At 63.5% G+C, this 13,548-nt stretch overlaps 4 pseudogenes; all 4 read left to right on the top strand.

Moving 5' to 3' along the window:
- The first annotated feature begins 144 nt into the window (after positions 1-144).
- On the top strand, positions 145-263 carry LOC142862738 (uncharacterized; annotated as a pseudogene).
- A 3,397-nt stretch (positions 264-3,660) lies between these two features.
- LOC142862888 (uncharacterized) lies at positions 3,661-3,779 on the top strand (annotated as a pseudogene).
- A 3,401-nt stretch (positions 3,780-7,180) lies between these two features.
- LOC142862887 (uncharacterized) lies at positions 7,181-7,299 on the top strand (annotated as a pseudogene).
- Positions 7,300-10,696: 3,397 nt separating this feature from the next.
- Positions 10,697-10,815, top strand: LOC142862737 (uncharacterized; annotated as a pseudogene).
- The last annotated feature ends 2,733 nt before the right edge of the window (positions 10,816-13,548 follow it).

Here is a 13,548-nt window from a genome sequence, read left to right as displayed (position 1 = left end):
ACGCGTGTGTGTGTGTGTGTGTGTGGACAGCCCCCCACGCCGCCCCGCCCCTCTCCCCAGTCCCGCGGAGCCCGCCGGACCCGGCCGGCGAGGGGAAGCGCAGAGAGGCTCGGCTTCTTGAGCGGGGCAGGGGCGCCCTCCACCGTCTCCGGCCAAGCCGGCCTGAACGCGCCCGGTCTCGTCTGATCTCCGAAGCTAAGCAGGGTCGGGCCTGGTTAGTACTTGGATGGGAGACCGCCCGGGAATACCGGGTGCCGTAGGCTTTTGTTTTTTTTGTTTTTTGCCTCTTGTTCTGTCCCCTTTCTGGGAGCGCGGCGGCGGTCCGGGGGATCACCCCCACCCTCAGCGCCCGTCGCGGTGCCTGGCGCCCCAGCCCGCACCGTGGGGCCTCCTCTTGTCCCGAGCCGTGACACCGCCGCCACGCGGCAGCATGCGTGGCATCTGGACTGTCAGGTGTCAGACCAAAGGTCTGGTCTGTGGGAACCGACACGCTGGAGGAAACCTTGAGAGGCTGAGAGGGGAGGGAGTTCCAGGAGAATTCCAGGACGTCATTTTGAGCGAGTATGTGACCAGAACTCGTCCCGTTGCTTTTGGGGTTCTACGGGCTACACGTAGGAATCTTTGGTGGTGGCACTGGATGTTGGGGGATCCGGAGTCACACGCAGACCTGCTCCACAGGCCTCATTTTACTTTTCTTTTCGGATTCATTTTCTGAAAAGGTGTCTCTTATCTCTATGATTACATTTCCTTTTCTCTCTCTCTCCGAGCAGATCATGGGAGTCCACGTATTGAGGTGACATGTATTGCCCGTGCCCCCCTCCCCCCCGTTTTCTGATTCATTTATTTCTCATTTTCTCCCAGCGTATGGTGGGGGTACCAATGTTAAGGTCAGCTGCATCGCCCTGTCCCCGCCTCCCCCCTCGGGTCAGAGCTTCAAGTGCGCCCATGCCCCGGTTGGTGCGCACCCACCCCATTCCTAATGGATGTGCACGCCCATCCCCTCCCCACGCCCGCCCGACACCCACCCGATGAAGGCGATTCCTCTGTGTCCACTTAGGTGTCCATCGGTTCCTACCAATCTGCCGGCGAGCGCGCGCACGTGGCGCTCTTGTGTCCGTTCTTGGGACACTTGGCTTACTGGAACGGGTTCCAGCTCTGGCCGGGAGAACACGAGAGGTGCCCTCTCACCGCTGTTCCTCATAGCTGAACGGCACTCCGTGGTGTCCACGCGCCACATTTCATTAATGCACCCGTGGATCGATGGGCACTCGGGGCGCTTCCACATCTTTGCGATTGTGAATGGCGCCCTAACTGTAACCCTGACCCCTACCCAGCCCAGTCTCCTCTGCCCCAGCCTGAGGCGCTCCTCCCCCGCCAGGCCCGTCACTGTCCTGGTCCCCTGCCTGACCGGCTCCTTCCCGCCCGGCCTGTCACCGTCCTCTGCCCCTGCGTGACACGCTCCTCCCCGCCCGGCCCATCACCTTGGCCCCTGCCTGACTCGCTCCTCCCCACCTCGGGCTCCTCCGTCGCCTGGGCCTTCCAAGGGCTTGGTGTGGACGCTGCTTCCAGGAAGCCCTCCAGGAACCCGGCAGCAGGGCGGCCGCAGCAGTCTCGCGCGGGGCACGTGCCCCCACTGTGCCGCGGGGGCCCAGCCTGGTGTCTTCTCTGAGGCCCTGCGGCTGCCGCTCCCCGCGAGGGGAGAGCCGTGGAGGTGGGGACCGCCTCCTGGTGGGGACGTACACCCAGCTCTCCGCCGCGTCGGATTCCGGGGCTCTCTGTCCTGCCTGCCCGGAGGCCCAGCTGGCCTGCGGGTCCTTAGAGTGGCAGAAACGTCCTCAAGCTGATATTGCCAGTCAGGTGGGTGTCTGCACTTTTGTGCCGGGCACCCCGGGGAGGCCCAGGGGCTGGCTGGACAACGCGGCCTGCTGGGGGTCGGGGGTGCGCTTTGGAGGAGCAACCGATGCCCTTTGGACTTTGCTAGCAGCGTCTGAGGTGTCTCTGAGCCCTGCTCCATGTCGGGGAGAGGAGGAGGAGCAGGAGGAGGAGGAGGAGGAGGAGGAGGTGGCAGGGGCCGTGACCTACAGTCGTGTTCCCGGGGTGGCACGGCATGTGGCTTCTTCCACAGGCTGCTTGGCCTGGGCTCCCTGCACCTGGGCCTTTGGAGGACTGGCCCTGTTCTTGCCGACACTTCCTGCAGGGACCCAGAGCTGGGAGGTTGCATCTCCCAGACCTGGGTCGGGCAGAGCCCCAGCGGGCCATGCCCACAACCTCTCTCAGCACGGGTCCCCCAGAAGGCTTCTTTGGGACCAGGATTCTCTTGCGGGTGACTGTTTAAGGTCTGGCCCCTGGGTGGAGGGGCACCAGGAGTAGAGGAGCAGGAAGGGGAAGGGGGTGGCCAGGCGAGGGGACACTTTGAGGCCAAGTCCAAGCTTCAGCCTGATCCTCCTGGGAACCCCGGGGTGTACATCACACCTCCTGGTTGTCCTGCTCTGAGACCGGGACCCGGGCTTCGCATTTTCACAGCAGCCAGTCGTGGGCTGAGGACACCTGGGGCGTTGGGAACTCCCTGGCTTCTCCTTGGTTTAACATCTGAGCTGCTTGTGAATCGTGCCGCCACACACGCCCGAGTGCAGGTGTCTTCTGCACAGACTGCGGGCCTCGCTCTTCTGAATGCCGCTAGCTCGCCACCCACCCACGGGTGAACCTGGTCAGGGTACTTTCTCTAAGGAGCAGACTCTGACCCCGGCGGGCTACCGGTGTTTTCATTTGCTCCTTTCTTTCTTCCATTTCGGGAAAGGCTTCCTTACTGGGTTTGGAAATCTCCTGTGCCTTTCCTCGCCTATTCTGTCAGCTTTAAATTTCTCTTTCAGTTGCCACCCTCACAGATGTATTAGGAAACTCTTTTCGGAGCATTCATTAGTGAAATGACCCAGATGAAGCTCGAATCCAATAGCTCATCGCCGATTTTTAGCAAGTCCACACCCCGGGGTGGTTGGGGTCCAATCCACCCCGGGCCAGGCCCAGGCCCCTTGGACCGGGCCAGAGAAGGACACAGAGCAGGGTCCGGCCCCCACGGTAGCGGTGCCCGCAGTTCTCCAAGGGCTTGGGGGTTTTCCAGAGGGAGGAGACAGAGGGGATTGATTTCTTCAGAGCCCCCCAAACCACCCCACCCCACCCCACCCCACCCCACCCCACCCCACCCATGGGACACATCCCGAGAGACGCCCCTACACTCGCTCCCCTCCCCCATGCGCTGTGCCCCAGCCCTGGCCCTGGGGAATAGGCGGCAGCCCACGCACAGGGCGGGGGGCACAGCTGAAAGGGTTTGTGGGGGAGGGCGGCCCCTGGCTGGGGGCAAAGGTCGAGCGCCCCGCGCGCGCGTGCGCAGTCAGCAGCGGCGGCGCGCTGGGGGTGGGGGGCGGGTAGGTGAAGGAGGCGAGGCGAGGAGAGGAGGGGGGCTGGAAGGTCTCCACCTTGGCGGGTCCACCCGTGGAGGCCCATCTCGCGCGCGCGCGCACGCGTGTGTGTGTGTGTGTGTGTGGACAGCCCCCCACGCCGCCCCGCCCCTCTCCCCAGTCCCGCGGAGCCCGCCGGACCCGGCCGGCGAGGGGAAGCGCAGAGAGGCTCGGCTTCTTGAGCGGGGCAGGGGCGCCCTCCACCGTCTCCGGCCAAGCCGGCCTGAACGCGCCCGGTCTCGTCTGATCTCCGAAGCTAAGCAGGGTGGGGCCTGGTTAGTACTTGGATGGGAGCCCGCCCGGGAATACCGGGTGCCGTAGGCTTTTGTTTTTTTTGTTTTTTGCCTCTTGTTCTGTCCCCTTTCTGGGAGCGCGGCGGCGGTCCGGGGGATCACCCCCACCCTCAGCGCCCGTCGCGGTGCCTGGCGCCCCAGCCCGCACCGTGGGGCCTCCTCTTGTCCCGAGCCGTGACACCGCCGCCACGCGGCAGCATGCGTGGCATCTGGACTGTCAGGTGTCAGACCAAAGGTCTGGTCTGTGGGAACCGACACGCTGGAGGAAACCTTGAGAGGCTGAGAGGGGAGGGAGTTCCAGGAGAATTCCAGGACGTCATTTTGAGCGAGTATGTGACCAGAACTCGTCCCGTTGCTTTTGGGGTTCTACGGGCTACACGTAGGAATCTTTGGTGGTGGCACTGGATGTTGGGGGATCCGGAGTCACACGCAGACCTGCTCCACAGGCCTCATTTTACTTTTCTTTTCGGATTCATTTTCTGAAAAGGTGTCTCTTATCTCTATGATTACATTTCCTTTTCTCTCTCTCTCCGAGCAGATCATGGGAGTCCACGTATTGAGGTGACATGTATTGCCCGTGCCCCCCTCCCCCCCGTTTTCTGATTCATTTATTTCTCATTTTCTCCCAGCGTATGGTGGGGGTACCAATGTTAAGGTCAGCTGCATCGCCCTGTCCCCGCCTCCCCCCTCGGGTCAGAGCTTCAAGTGCGCCCATGCCCCGGTTGGTGCGCACCCACCCCATTCCTAATGGATGTGCACGCCCATCCCCTCCCCACGCCCGCCCGACACCCACCCGATGAAGGCGATTCCTCTGTGTCCACTTAGGTGTCCATCGGTTCCTACCAATCTGCCGGCGAGCGCGCGCACGTGGCGCTCTTGTGTCCGTTCTTGGGACACTTGGCTTACTGGAACGGGTTCCAGCTCTGGCCGGGAGAACACGAGAGGTGCCCTCTCACCGCTGTTCCTCATAGCTGAACGGCACTCCGTGGTGTCCACGCGCCACATTTCATTAATGCACCCGTGGATCGATGGGCACTCGGGGCGCTTCCACATCTTTGCGATTGTGAATGGCGCCCTAACTGTAACCCTGACCCCTACCCAGCCCAGTCTCCTCTGCCCCAGCCTGAGGCGCTCCTCCCCCGCCAGGCCCGTCACTGTCCTGGTCCCCTGCCTGACCGGCTCCTTCCCGCCCGGCCTGTCACCGTCCTCTGCCCCTGCGTGACACGCTCCTCCCCGCCCGGCCCATCACCTTGGCCCCTGCCTGACTCGCTCCTCCCCACCTCGGGCTCCTCCGTCGCCTGGGCCTTCCAAGGGCTTGGTGTGGACGCTGCTTCCAGGAAGCCCTCCAGGAACCCGGCAGCAGGGCGGCCGCAGCAGTCTCGCGCGGGGCACGTGCCCCCACTGTGCCGCGGGGGCCCAGCCTGGTGTCTTCTCTGAGGCCCTGCGGCTGCCGCTCCCCGCGAGGGGAGAGCCGTGGAGGTGGGGACCGCCTCCTGGTGGGGACGTACACCCAGCTCTCCGCCGCGTCGGATTCCGGGGCTCTCTGTCCTGCCTGCCCGGAGGCCCAGCTGGCCTGCGGGTCCTTAGAGTGGCAGAAACGTCCTCAAGCTGATATTGCCAGTCAGGTGGGTGTCTGCACTTTTGTGCCGGGCACCCCGGGGAGGCCCAGGGGCTGGCTGGACAACGCGGCCTGCTGGGGGTCGGGGGTGCGCTTTGGAGGAGCAACCGATGCCCTTTGGACTTTGCTAGCAGCGTCTGAGGTGTCTCTGAGCCCTGCTCCATGTCGGGGAGAGGAGGAGGAGCAGGAGGAGGAGGAGGAGGAGGAGGAGGTGGCAGGGGCCGTGACCTACAGTCGTGTTCCCGGGGTGGCACGGCATGTGGCTTCTTCCACAGGCTGCTTGGCCTGGGCTCCCTGCACCTGGGCCTTTGGAGGACTGGCCCTGTTCTTGCCGACACTTCCTGCAGGGACCCAGAGCTGGGAGGTTGCATCTCCCAGACCTGGGTCGGGCAGAGCCCCAGCGGGCCATGCCCACAACCTCTCTCAGCACGGGTCCCCCAGAAGGCTTCTTTGGGACCAGGATTCTCTTGCGGGTGACTGTTTAAGGTCTGGCCCCTGGGTGGAGGGGCACCAGGAGTAGAGGAGCAGGAAGGGGAAGGGGGTGGCCAGGCGAGGGGACACTTTGAGGCCAAGTCCAAGCTTCAGCCTGATCCTCCTGGGAACCCCGGGGTGTACATCACACCTTCTGGTTGTCCTGCTCTGAGACCGGGACCCGGGCTTCGCATTTTCACAGCAGCCAGTCGTGGGCTGAGGACACCTGGGGCGTTGGGAACTCCCTGGCTTCTCCTTGGTTTAACATCTGAGCTGCTTGTGAATCGTGCCGCCACACACGCCCGAGTGCAGGTGTCTTCTGCACAGACTGCGGGCCTCGCTCTTCTGAATGCCGCTAGCTCGCCACCCACCCACGGGTGAACCTGGTCAGGGTACTTTCTCTAAGGAGCAGACTCTGACCCCGGCGGGCTACCGGTGTTTTCATTTGCTCCTTTCTTTCTTCCATTTCGGGAAAGGCTTCCTTACTGGGTTTGGAAATCTCCTGTGCCTTTCCTCGCCTATTCTGTCAGCTTTAAATTTCTCTTTCAGTTGCCACCCTCACAGATGTATTAGGAAACTCTTTTCGGAGCATTCATTAGTGAAATGACCCAGATGAAGCTCGAATCCAATAGCTCATCGCCGATTTTTAGCAAGTCCACACCCCGGGGTGGTTGGGGTCCAATCCACCCCGGGCCAGGCCCAGGCCCCTTGGACCGGGCCAGAGAAGGACACAGAGCAGGGTCCGGCCCCCACGGTAGCGGTGCCCGCAGTTCTCCAAGGGCTTGGGGGTTTTCCAGAGGGAGGAGACAGAGGGGATTGATTTCTTCAGAGCCCCCCAAACCACCCCACCCCACCCCACCCCACCCCACCCCACCCCACCCATGGGACACATCCCGAGAGACGCCCCTACACTCGCTCCCCTCCCCCATGCGCTGTGCCCCAGCCCTGGCCCTGGGGAATAGGCGGCAGCCCACGCACAGGGCGGGGGGCACAGCTGAAAGGGTTTGTGGGGGAGGGCGGCCCCTGGCTGGGGGCAAAGGTCGAGCGCCCCGCGCGCGCGCGCGTGCGCAGTCAGCAGCGGCGGCGCGCTGGGGGTGGGGGGCGGGTAGGTGAAGGAGGCGAGGCGAGGAGAGGAGGGGGGCTGGAAGGTCTCCACCTTGGCGGGTCCACCCGTGGAGGCCCATCTCGCGCGCGCGCGCACGCGTGTGTGTGTGTGTGTGTGTGGACAGCCCCCCACGCCGCCCCGCCCCTCTCCCCAGTCCCGCGGAGCCCGCCGGACCCGGCCGGCGAGGGGAAGCGCAGAGAGGCTCGGCTTCTTGAGCGGGGCAGGGGCGCCCTCCACCGTCTCCGGCCAAGCCGGCCTGAACGCGCCCGGTCTCGTCTGATCTCCGAAGCTAAGCAGGGTGGGGCCTGGTTAGTACTTGGATGGGAGCCCGCCCGGGAATACCGGGTGCCGTAGGCTTTTGTTTTTTTTGTTTTTTGCCTCTTGTTCTGTCCCCTTTCTGGGAGCGCGGCGGCGGTCCGGGGGATCACCCCCACCCTCAGCGCCCGTCGCGGTGCCTGGCGCCCCAGCCCGCACCGTGGGGCCTCCTCTTGTCCCGAGCCGTGACACCGCCGCCACGCGGCAGCATGCGTGGCATCTGGACTGTCAGGTGTCAGACCAAAGGTCTGGTCTGTGGGAACCGACACGCTGGAGGAAACCTTGAGAGGCTGAGAGGGGAGGGAGTTCCAGGAGAATTCCAGGACGTCATTTTGAGCGAGTATGTGACCAGAACTCGTCCCGTTGCTTTTGGGGTTCTACGGGCTACACGTAGGAATCTTTGGTGGTGGCACTGGATGTTGGGGGATCCGGAGTCACACGCAGACCTGCTCCACAGGCCTCATTTTACTTTTCTTTTCGGATTCATTTTCTGAAAAGGTGTCTCTTATCTCTATGATTACATTTCCTTTTCTCTCTCTCTCCGAGCAGATCATGGGAGTCCACGTATTGAGGTGACATGTATTGCCCGTGCCCCCCTCCCCCCCGTTTTCTGATTCATTTATTTCTCATTTTCTCCCAGCGTATGGTGGGGGTACCAATGTTAAGGTCAGCTGCATCGCCCTGTCCCCGCCTCCCCCCTCGGGTCAGAGCTTCAAGTGCGCCCATGCCCCGGTTGGTGCGCACCCACCCCATTCCTAATGGATGTGCACGCCCATCCCCTCCCCACGCCCGCCCGACACCCACCCGATGAAGGCGATTCCTCTGTGTCCACTTAGGTGTCCATCGGTTCCTACCAATCTGCCGGCGAGCGCGCGCACGTGGCGCTCTTGTGTCCGTTCTTGGGACACTTGGCTTACTGGAACGGGTTCCAGCTCTGGCCGGGAGAACACGAGAGGTGCCCTCTCACCGCTGTTCCTCATAGCTGAACGGCACTCCGTGGTGTCCACGCGCCACATTTCATTAATGCACCCGTGGATCGATGGGCACTCGGGGCGCTTCCACATCTTTGCGATTGTGAATGGCGCCCTAACTGTAACCCTGACCCCTACCCAGCCCAGTCTCCTCTGCCCCAGCCTGAGGCGCTCCTCCCCCGCCAGGCCCGTCACTGTCCTGGTCCCCTGCCTGACCGGCTCCTTCCCGCCCGGCCTGTCACCGTCCTCTGCCCCTGCGTGACACGCTCCTCCCCGCCCGGCCCATCACCTTGGCCCCTGCCTGACTCGCTCCTCCCCACCTCGGGCTCCTCCGTCGCCTGGGCCTTCCAAGGGCTTGGTGTGGACGCTGCTTCCAGGAAGCCCTCCAGGAACCCGGCAGCAGGGCGGCCGCAGCAGTCTCGCGCGGGGCACGTGCCCCCACTGTGCCGCGGGGGCCCAGCCTGGTGTCTTCTCTGAGGCCCTGCGGCTGCCGCTCCCCGCGAGGGGAGAGCCGTGGAGGTGGGGACCGCCTCCTGGTGGGGACGTACACCCAGCTCTCCGCCGCGTCGGATTCCGGGGCTCTCTGTCCTGCCTGCCCGGAGGCCCAGCTGGCCTGCGGGTCCTTAGAGTGGCAGAAACGTCCTCAAGCTGATATTGCCAGTCAGGTGGGTGTCTGCACTTTTGTGCCGGGCACCCCGGGGAGGCCCAGGGGCTGGCTGGACAACGCGGCCTGCTGGGGGTCGGGGGTGCGCTTTGGAGGAGCAACCGATGCCCTTTGGACTTTGCTAGCAGCGTCTGAGGTGTCTCTGAGCCCTGCTCCATGTCGGGGAGAGGAGGAGGAGCAGGAGGAGGAGGAGGAGGAGGAGGAGGTGGCAGGGGCCGTGACCTACAGTCGTGTTCCCGGGGTGGCACGGCATGTGGCTTCTTCCACAGGCTGCTTGGCCTGGGCTCCCTGCACCTGGGCCTTTGGAGGACTGGCCCTGTTCTTGCCGACACTTCCTGCAGGGACCCAGAGCTGGGAGGTTGCATCTCCCAGACCTGGGTCGGGCAGAGCCCCAGCGGGCCATGCCCACAACCTCTCTCAGCACGGGTCCCCCAGAAGGCTTCTTTGGGACCAGGATTCTCTTGCGGGTGACTGTTTAAGGTCTGGCCCCTGGGTGGAGGGGCACCAGGAGTAGAGGAGCAGGAAGGGGAAGGGGGTGGCCAGGCGAGGGGACACTTTGAGGCCAAGTCCAAGCTTCAGCCTGATCCTCCTGGGAACCCCGGGGTGTACATCACACCTCCTGGTTGTCCTGCTCTGAGACCGGGACCCGGGCTTCGCATTTTCACAGCAGCCAGTCGTGGGCTGAGGACACCTGGGGCGTTGGGAACTCCCTGGCTTCTCCTTGGTTTAACATCTGAGCTGCTTGTGAATCGTGCCGCCACACACGCCCGAGTGCAGGTGTCTTCTGCACAGACTGCGGGCCTCGCTCTTCTGAATGCCGCTAGCTCGCCACCCACCCACGGGTGAACCTGGTCAGGGTACTTTCTCTAAGGAGCAGACTCTGACCCCGGCGGGCTACCGGTGTTTTCATTTGCTCCTTTCTTTCTTCCATTTCGGGAAAGGCTTCCTTACTGGGTTTGGAAATCTCCTGTGCCTTTCCTCGCCTATTCTGTCAGCTTTAAATTTCTCTTTCAGTTGCCACCCTCACAGATGTATTAGGAAACTCTTTTCGGAGCATTCATTAGTGAAATGACCCAGATGAAGCTCGAATCCAATAGCTCATCGCCGATTTTTAGCAAGTCCACACCCCGGGGTGGTTGGGGTCCAATCCACCCCGGGCCAGGCCCAGGCCCCTTGGACCGGGCCAGAGAAGGACACAGAGCAGGGTCCGGCCCCCACGGTAGCGGTGCCCGCAGTTCTCCAAGGGCTTGGGGGTTTTCCAGAGGGAGGAGACAGAGGGGATTGATTTCTTCAGAGCCCCCCAAACCACCCCACCCCACCCCACCCCACCCCACCCCACCCCACCCATGGGACACATCCCGAGAGACGCCCCTACACTCGCTCCCCTCCCCCATGCGCTGTGCCCCAGCCCTGGCCCTGGGGAATAGGCGGCAGCCCACGCACAGGGCGGGGGGCACAGCTGAAAGGGTTTGTGGGGGAGGGCGGCCCCTGGCTGGGGGCAAAGGTCGAGCGCCCCGCGCGCGCGTGCGCAGTCAGCAGCGGCGGCGCGCTGGGGGTGGGGGGCGGGTAGGTGAAGGAGGCGAGGCGAGGAGAGGAGGGGGGCTGGAAGGTCTCCACCTTGGCGGGTCCACCCGTGGAGGCCCATCTCGCGCGCGCGCGCACGCGTGTGTGTGTGTGTGTGTGTGTACAGCCCCCCACGCCGCCCCGCCCCTCTCCCCAGTCCCGCGGAGCCCGCCGGACCCGGCCGGCGAGGGGAAGCGCAGAGAGGCTCGGCTTCTTGAGCGGGGCAGGGGCGCCCTCCACCGTCTCCGGCCAAGCCGGCCTGAACGCGCCCGGTCTCGTCTGATCTCCGAAGCTAAGCAGGGTCGGGCCTGGTTAGTACTTGGATGGGAGACCGCCCGGGAATACCGGGTGCCGTAGGCTTTTGTTTTTTTTGTTTTTTGCCTCTTGTTCTGTCCCCTTTCTGGGAGCGCGGCGGCGGTCCGGGGGATCACCCCCACCCTCAGCGCCCGTCGCGGTGCCTGGCGCCCCAGCCCGCACCGTGGGGCCTCCTCTTGTCCCGAGCCGTGACACCGCCGCCACGCGGCAGCATGCGTGGCATCTGGACTGTCAGGTGTCAGACCAAAGGTCTGGTCTGTGGGAACCGACACGCTGGAGGAAACCTTGAGAGGCTGAGAGGGGAGGGAGTTCCAGGAGAATTCCAGGACGTCATTTTGAGCGAGTATGTGACCAGAACTCGTCCCGTTGCTTTTGGGGTTCTACGGGCTACACGTAGGAATCTTTGGTGGTGGCACTGGATGTTGGGGGATCCGGAGTCACACGCAGACCTGCTCCACAGGCCTCATTTTACTTTTCTTTTCGGATTCATTTTCTGAAAAGGTGTCTCTTATCTCTATGATTACATTTCCTTTTCTCTCTCTCTCCGAGCAGATCATGGGAGTCCACGTATTGAGGTGACATGTATTGCCCGTGCCCCCCTCCCCCCCGTTTTCTGATTCATTTATTTCTCATTTTCTCCCAGCGTATGGTGGGGGTACCAATGTTAAGGTCAGCTGCATCGCCCTGTCCCCGCCTCCCCCCTCGGGTCAGAGCTTCAAGTGCGCCCATGCCCCGGTTGGTGCGCACCCACCCCATTCCTAATGGATGTGCACGCCCATCCCCTCCCCACGCCCGCCCGACACCCACCCGATGAAGGCGATTCCTCTGTGTCCACTTAGGTGTCCATCGGTTCCTACCAATCTGCCGGCGAGCGCGCGCACGTGGCGCTCTTGTGTCCGTTCTTGGGACACTTGGCTTACTGGAACGGGTTCCAGCTCTGGCCGGGAGAACACGAGAGGTGCCCTCTCACCGCTGTTCCTCATAGCTGAACGGCACTCCGTGGTGTCCACGCGCCACATTTCATTAATGCACCCGTGGATCGATGGGCACTCGGGGCGCTTCCACATCTTTGCGATTGTGAATGGCGCCCTAACTGTAACCCTGACCCCTACCCAGCCCAGTCTCCTCTGCCCCAGCCTGAGGCGCTCCTCCCCCGCCAGGCCCGTCACTGTCCTGGTCCCCTGCCTGACCGGCTCCTTCCCGCCCGGCCTGTCACCGTCCTCTGCCCCTGCGTGACACGCTCCTCCCCGCCCGGCCCATCACCTTGGCCCCTGCCTGACTCGCTCCTCCCCACCTCGGGCTCCTCCGTCGCCTGGGCCTTCCAAGGGCTTGGTGTGGACGCTGCTTCCAGGAAGCCCTCCAGGAACCCGGCAGCAGGGCGGCCGCAGCAGTCTCGCGCGGGGCACGTGCCCCCACTGTGCCGCGGGGGCCCAGCCTGGTGTCTTCTCTGAGGCCCTGCGGCTGCCGCTCCCCGCGAGGGGAGAGCCGTGGAGGTGGGGACCGCCTCCTGGTGGGGACGTACACCCAGCTCTCCGCCGCGTCGGATTCCGGGGCTCTCTGTCCTGCCTGCCCGGAGGCCCAGCTGGCCTGCGGGTCCTTAGAGTGGCAGAAACGTCCTCAAGCTGATATTGCCAGTCAGGTGGGTGTCTGCACTTTTGTGCCGGGCACCCCGGGGAGGCCCAGGGGCTGGCTGGACAACGCGGCCTGCTGGGGGTCGGGGGTGCGCTTTGGAGGAGCAACCGATGCCCTTTGGACTTTGCTAGCAGCGTCTGAGGTGTCTCTGAGCCCTGCTCCATGTCGGGGAGAGGAGGAGGAGCAGGAGGAGGAGGAGGAGGAGGAGGAGGTGGCAGGGGCCGTGACCTACAGTCGTGTTCCCGGGGTGGCACGGCATGTGGCTTCTTCCACAGGCTGCTTGGCCTGGGCTCCCTGCACCTGGGCCTTTGGAGGACTGGCCCTGTTCTTGCCGACACTTCCTGCAGGGACCCAGAGCTGGGAGGTTGCATCTCCCAGACCTGGGTCGGGCAGAGCCCCAGCGGGCCATGCCCACAACCTCTCTCAGCACGGGTCCCCCAGAAGGCTTCTTTGGGACCAGGATTCTCTTGCGGGTGACTGTTTAAGGTCTGGCCCCTGGGTGGAGGGGCACCAGGAGTAGAGGAGCAGGAAGGGGAAGGGGGTGGCCAGGCGAGGGGACACTTTGAGGCCAAGTCCAAGCTTCAGCCTGATCCTCCTGGGAACCCCGGGGTGTACATCACACCTCCTGGTTGTCCTGCTCTGAGACCGGGACCCGGGCTTCGCATTTTCACAGCAGCCAGTCGTGGGCTGAGGACACCTGGGGCGTTGGGAACTCCCTGGCTTCTCCTTGGTTTAACATCTGAGCTGCTTGTGAATCGAGCCGCCACACACGCCCGAGTGCAGGTGTCTTCTGCACAGACTGTGGGCCTCGCTCTTCTGAATGCCGCTAGCTCGCCACCCACCCACGGGTGAACCTGGTCAGGGTACTTTCTCTAATGAGCAGACTCTGACCCCGGCGGGCTACCGGTGTTTTCATTTGCTCCTTTCTTTCTTCCATTTCGGGAAAGGCTTCCTTACTGGGTTTGGAAATCTCCTGTGCCTTTCCTCGCCTATTCTGTCAGCTTTAAATTTCTCTTTCAGTTGCCACCCTCACAGATGTATTAGGAAACTCTTTTCGGTGCATTCATTAGTGAAATGACCCAGATGAAGCTCGAATCCAATAGCTAATCGCCGATTTTTAGCAAGTCCACACCCCGGGGTGGTTGG

This window comes from Microcebus murinus, chromosome 20 (assembly GCF_040939455.1).
Source record: "Microcebus murinus isolate Inina chromosome 20, M.murinus_Inina_mat1.0, whole genome shotgun sequence".
NCBI classification, from domain to species: Eukaryota; Metazoa; Chordata; class Mammalia; order Primates; family Cheirogaleidae; genus Microcebus; species Microcebus murinus.
Note: the sequence above shows the minus strand (reverse complement) of the source record. Positions and strands in the feature narration are given on the sequence as shown.